The sequence below is a fragment of the Cervus canadensis genome, chromosome 29, assembly GCF_019320065.1.
Source record: "Cervus canadensis isolate Bull #8, Minnesota chromosome 29, ASM1932006v1, whole genome shotgun sequence".
NCBI lineage: Eukaryota > Metazoa > Chordata > Mammalia > Artiodactyla > Cervidae > Cervus > Cervus canadensis.
This window is the reverse complement of record NC_057414.1, coordinates 38,355,236-38,362,265: the sequence shown is the minus strand read 5'-3', so window position 1 is coordinate 38,362,265 and position 7,030 is coordinate 38,355,236.

The following is a 7,030-nucleotide window of genomic DNA, read 5'->3' as shown; positions in this document are numbered from 1 at the left end:
GTTACCATAGCCACCTTCAAATAGAAGCTAGCATTTTATCCAAATAGAAGTTAAGATCATGGCATCCTGTCCCGTCACTTTACGGCAATAAAATGGGAAAAAGTGGAAACAGTGACAGATTTTATTTTCTTGGGCTCCAATATCACTGCGGAAGGTGACTGCAGCCATGAAATTAAAAGATGCTTGCTCCTGGGAAGAAAAGCTATGACAAACCTACTTTGCCTACAAAGATCTGTATAGTCAAAGCTATGGTTTTCCCAATAGTCTGAATGTGAAAAAGTATGAATGTGAAAGTTGGGCCATGAAGAAGGCTGAGCTCTGAAAATATGATGCTTTTGAGCTGTGGTGCTGGTGAAGACTCTTGAGAGTTTCTTGGAAAGCAAGGAGATCAAACCGGTCAATCCTAAAGGAAACCAGCCCCGAATATTCATTGGAAGGACTGATGCTGAAGCTCCAATACTTTGACCATCTGATACAAAGAGCTGACTGGACTGAACAATGAACAACAATAGTGACCTTCAAAAAAAGTTTACATTTCTATCCAGCAAAACAACTGCAAGATACTGATAGATTAGAGCCATGAACCCTATATTATTGTGTAAAATAGTGGCAAAAGCTCACAGGGCCTGAAGCTTTGAATTAGAGGAAGAAATATGGGGCGGGCATTGTGCAGAGAGAACTCGGTTCTTTTCTAAGTCCTGGTTTTTCTTGGAGTCTACAGAGATCCAGGCCAGAAGATGTCAACAACCAAAGTTATATTATTGATTTTCTGACCACTGTGGCTAACACAACCCCAGATCTGGCAATTGTTATTTATGCAATTTCCCCCTAGGCAGCCATTAAGCTGTGAGAGTTCTCTCACCACCATGCTGTTTTACACACAAGGCACTCTAGAAGCATCTTCCTGTCTCTTCTCTGGGTAGTAGAATATGTGTCATTCTCAACTGTGACTTATCTGCAGCTACATTGAATCCCAGGCTACATTGCTCTGTCACTGGGGTACCTCTTGGGGATCCAGTTGGACAGTACAAGCCAGGGGATGAATTCAATATCAGATAAAGGCCAAAGATGTGAAAAGGAAGCCTGCTTCAGTCATAAATGTGCTATGCCACAACCTCAACTAGGAAACCTTCAGTTATTCCTGCTATAATTTGCCTAAATTCACTTTTTGAGAAAAGAAGTTAAGGCTTCAGTATTATAGAACAACCTAACTCTATAGTTGCTTTTCTTCCCCTTCCATGGAGGGTCGATGGTTCAAATAGTACATTTTGGCTGAAAATGCAGTGTGAATCAAAGCGTGTGGGTCAGCAAGACCCAGTCATGCATGTAATAATTTCTTCCTTTTTTAAAAACTATGTATTTATTGATTAGGTTGATGCCAAAGTAATTGAAGTTTTGCATTGTTGAACTTTGCTGTTTGATATTGGACTACATTCTTAAATAAATATGGTTATATTATATATCATTTTAATGTGCATTTCTCACTTTTTTTTAATAATGACATTACTTGCTGTTTATATTATATTTATCTTAGACTAAGGAAATGGCAGAAAGCAAATTTGGGCGATTTTATTTGTGTGTGTGTGTGATAAAGTTTTATTAAAGTATAAAGGAGATAGAGAAAGCTTCTGACACAGGCATCAGAAGGGGGCAGAAAGAGTACCCCCCTGCTAGTCTTAGGCTGGATGTTATATAGCCACTGCTACTGCTGCTAAGTCACCTCAGTCGTGTCCAATTCTGTGCGACCCCATAGACGGCAGCCTACCAGGCTCCACCGTCCCTGGGATTCTCCAGGCAAGAACACTGGAGTGGGTTGCGATTTTCTTATTCGAGGTCACAATGGGTTGTAAGCAGCAGAGATAACTTGCAATATCAACAATGCATTTGGCCCAGGAACTGCTCACAAATGTATAGTACGGTGGTGGTTCAAGAAGTTTTGTAAAAAAAAAAACGAAGAAGTTTTGTAAAGAAGACGAGAGCCTTGAAGATGAGGAATACAGTGGCCGGCCATCAGAAGTTGACAACGACCAACTGAGAGGATCATTGAAGTTGATTTTCTTTTTTTTTTTATTTTCTTACAACTACATGAGAAGTTGCCAAAGAACTCGGTGTCAACCATTCTACTTTTGTTCGGCATTTGAAGAAAATTGGCATGGTGAAAAAGCTTGATAAGTGGGTGCCTCATGAGCTGACTGAAAATCAAATAAATCATCGTTTTGAAGTGTCATCTTCTCTTATTGTATGCAACAACAGCAAACCCTTTCTCAAATGAATTGTGATGTGTGATGAAAAGTGGATTTTATTTGGCAACCGGTGATGACCAGCTCAGTGGTTGGACTGAGAAGAAGCTCCAAAGCCAAATTTGCACCAAGAAAAGGTTACGATCACTGTTTGGTGGTCTGCTGCCTGTTTGATCCACTACCGCTTTCTGAATGCCGGGGAAACCATTACATCTGAGAAGTATGCTCAGCAAATCGATGAGATGCACCACAAACTGCAAGGCCTGCAGCCAGCATCGATCAACAGAATGAACCCAATTCTTCTTCACCACAATGCCCAACTGCATGTTGCACAACCAGCGCTTCAGAAGTTGGATGAATTGGGCTATGAACTTTTGCCTCCACCGCCGTATTCACCTGGCCTCTTGTCAACTGATTGCCACTTCTTCAAGAACCTCGAAACTTTTTGCAGGGAAAATGTTTCCACAACCAGCAGGAAGCAAAAAAAAAAAAAAAAAAAAAAGCAAAAATGCTTTCCAAGAGCTCTTCAAATCCTGAAGCATGGATTTTTATTTTTTAAATTAATTTATTTATTTTTATTGAAGGATAATTGCTCTACAGAATTTTGTTGTTTTCTGTCAAACCTCTACATGAATCAGCCATAGGTATACATATATCCCCTCCCTTCTGAACCTCCCTCCCATCTCTCTCCCCATCCCACATCCCATATATGGCTGTGCTGGGTCTTAGGTGCAGCTCATGGGATCTTCCATCTTTATTGTGGCATGTGGAATCTTTTTTTTTTTTGCATGTGGAATCTTTAATGACAACATTTGAACTCTCAGTTGTGGCTTGTGGGATCTAGTTCCCTGACCAGGGATTGAACTTGGGCACCCAGCATTGGGAGCTCAGAGTCTTAGCCACCGGACCCCTAGGGAAGTCCCCATGTAATGAATTTTTATACTGGCCTCCCCAAGAAGGGGATTCCCTGGTGCTCAGACAGTAAAGCGTCTGCCCACATTGTGGGAGACCAGGGTTCGATCCCTAGGTTGGGAAGATCCCCTGGAGAAGGAAATGGCAACCCAGTGCAGTACGCTTGCCTAGAAAATTCCATGGATGGAGGAGCCCGGTGAGCTACAGTCCATGGGGTCGCAAAGAGTCGTACATGACTGAGTGAGCTGGCTGTGTCAATGATAGTCTCAAGAGGTCTGAGAAGGAAACAGGGCACTGAAATATAGGTCCTTTGTTTTCTGCTGTGTCAGCCTTGAAAGCAATAAGCAATTGCTTTTGCTCCGATAGATAGGATGGGAGGAATTTCGTGAAAGTCAACGTTAGATCTCTCTTGGAGGATGGTGCCCCTAATCCCGAACCCTGACCCTGGGCCCCTCCCCATGATGGAAAGGGTGCAAGTCATATGACTGAGCCATGGCCTCATTTTACAGACTGTCAGAGTCACTTGGAGGTGAAATACAGATTGCTGGGCCCCACTCCAATGTTTCTGACTCAGTAGGTCTTTCAGGGAGTGGAGTGTGGGGTGAGGGGGAAGGTGGGGAGGTGGGGGCGGGGATGGGTGGAAGCTAGGAATTTGCATTTCTAATGAGTTCTTAGGTGATGCTGCTGTTGCTGATCTGGGGATTACCACTGTCTAGAAGGCGCCATTGAGATCTTGTCCTTTGCAGACTCATCCAACCTGGGACTGGTGACAGTCTTCTTCATGGGATCTAGAGTGGGGAATTAGGAGAATGGGAAATTTGTGCCATTTTTGGTTTTCCTTTTTATTCAAGTGTTCCATGAATGATGAATGAACCTTTGTTTCTTAAGAGCCCAGAGTCAGAGTGCTCAGTTCTTTTCATCTGGGTGGGTAGGCTGGGGGGAATTGAAATTGGTTGGGAATGATTAAAATTAGGCCCCCCAAATAAATTTGCAGCACTCATAGCAGTTCTTATTGAACAGGCAGCTATTTGAAGAGGGGTCTGTTAAGCTTCCTGCCATGGCATTGCCACATCTTTTCTATGGAAGTTCCCAGCACTGAGTATAGTCCTGTGGTGGACTTTTCTGCCACAAACTAAGCTATGAGCTTCTTATGAATAGTTCTGTTTGTAACATGAAGCCGGAACAGTGCCTCGCTCTCTGAAGGTCTTCACAAACATTCGTTGGATAAAAAACAACTGGTTCAGAAACTCAAAAGAGCAAATTCCAAGAAGTCTGAGACAACAGGTCTTGGGAAGAATGAAACTGGCATGGTCTGGGTATTTGTGAACTGATCAGTGAACATGACTTATTGCCATGGGAGAAAAACTCTGGGTTTTAGATGGAGGTGGCCGAAATCTATTTTCTGGGTTGACTTACGTTGGTGCCCACGTGGGGGCTGAGTTCTAGAAGTAGTGACAGCTCCATAATGGGCACCATCTGGGTTGTTGTATTCAGTGCTTTATATATATATATATATATATATATATAATATAAATAAATTATATTTATAATATTTAAATAAATATTTAATATAATTATATATAAATGTTTATAAATATTTAATATAAATATTTAATATAATTAAATACAAATATTTAATATAATTTTATATAATTAAATATAATATATAAATAAATATATAATAAATATAATATAATATATAATATAATATATAATATATATAATAAATATATAAATTAAATAAATATAAATAAATAAATTATATATTATATAATTATAATTATATAATATAATTAAATCTAATATAAATATTTAATATATAAATATTAAATATAAATATTTATAAATATTTAATAAATATAAATATATTTGTATATATTATGTATATTTAAATATATATATAATTTTTCATATCACAGCCTGCCTCTAGGCAGATGGGTATCATTGCATACAACCAGGAAGTTTGACTAGTACGATCGATCTGGTTTCTGCAGCTGGGTGAGTTTCCCTGCAGTCAGTGTGGCTCTCTGAGAGCTTTTCTATTCCTTGGAGCAGTTCCCAGCACCTCCCTGGGTCTGGCACAGAACCTGGTACACAGTAACTGCTCAAATGTTTATTCAATAAAAAATGGGCCAACTTCATTCAGATGGGGGGTTCTTTAGCACTGGACAGCCGTTGGGCTGAGATTTGGAATGCTGAGGATTCTGATGGATGGTAATTATAATTTAAACTCAACATTTGAATAAAAGAACATACTTATTTTACTTGCGTAAGGAAAGAGTCTTCTTTAGACTAACCAACCACGGGAATTCTAAATTGGATGCAAAATACATTTTCAGGTAAGGGGTGTATTTATTATAGACAGAGAGAATGGTAAAGTAAAAAGAACCAAATGAAAATGGCTATAATCCTGCCCCCTGGAGCTACTCACAGTTAAATTTTTTGGTGTATTCTCTTTCTGTTAGAATGCTGTATTTCTCACTTTTTTCACCCAGGGAGCATTATTTGTGAGCATGTCCATGCTATTAAATGTTTTCTATGTTGTGCTATTAGCAATAATACTCAATGAACATTTTTATACATAAATCCTCATTTGCATTTTGATTAATCCTTTAAGAAAATCCATAAAGTAGGTTTTTGGGGTCAAAGGTTATGATACATGTGGGAGGTGAAGCAGGAAATGTTATGTTGCAGGAATATCCATGAATTATGACTTTCTTTCTACCAAGAATTCACAAGAATTGATGAAAATTGTTTCTAAATAGTTTCAGGGAGCCATAGATTTTAAATGGAGTTTATAGCTGTGTTACTGCCTTGGACGAGAATACAGTCATTGGTCCCATTGGAATGTTCCCCTGTGTCAAATGCACACAGCATTCAAATTGCCAAGTCCAGGAAGGAAACGGCAAATAAATAGGCTTCTGAGATGTAAGACCCTTTAAGGAGTCAAGTACGCTACACAATACTTGTTGGAATTAGGCAACTCCTCAAGGCCGGCTGGGCAAATTCTCAACATGACAAGCTGCTGAATTGTTTTCCTAGGGACAACAAGGGACCCTGCTTGGCCCCTATTTGGGGAGAAGTGGGGAAAGCACATAGGAGGCAACCAGCCAAAAGCTTTGGTGCCTCATTGGAATTCAGCTGGGGTCTGTTGGGCATCTGTCTTTGGGCTGTTTGTTCACTGTTTGTCCCTGGACTTGGCAAGAAGCTACCACACCACACTTTAGGCTTCACAACCCCACACTCTCCCCTGAATATGTTTCCCTAATTCCGCTGGGCACAAACCTGATATAGTATGGTCTGCATGGTCTGTGCTTAGAGGAATATAAAAGCTCTCAGAGATCCACACTGACTGTAGGGAAATTAACTAGCTGTAGAGACCAGACCACTCATGTTAGTCAAAGTTTCTGATTGCAAACAATGATACCCATCTGCCTAGATGCAAGTTGTGAAATAAAAGATAATACATATAAATATTGGTTTCTGTCCCTGGTTCCTGATTCAAAGCTTCTAAAACAGGTGTAGATCCCTAAGTGATAAGAACACTAGGAGAATGTTTTGTTTTAGTCAAGTGACTCTGGGTGGGCTCCTGGGTGTCACCAGAAAGACCAGGCCGTGATTTAAAGCGTAGACTTTTCAGCCCCATCTATTCCTTCAGAGATGGGAGAGGGGCTGGAAATGGAGATAATAATTGATCATGCCTGTGAGAGGAACGGCTTCCCTGGAGGCTCAGTGGTAAAGAACCCGCCTGCCAATGCAGGAGATGCAGGTTTTGATCCCTGGGTCGGGAAGATCCCCTGGAGTAGGAAATGGCAACCCACTCCAGTATTCTTGCCTGGGAAATCCCACTGGACAGAGGAGCCTGGTGGCTGCAGTTC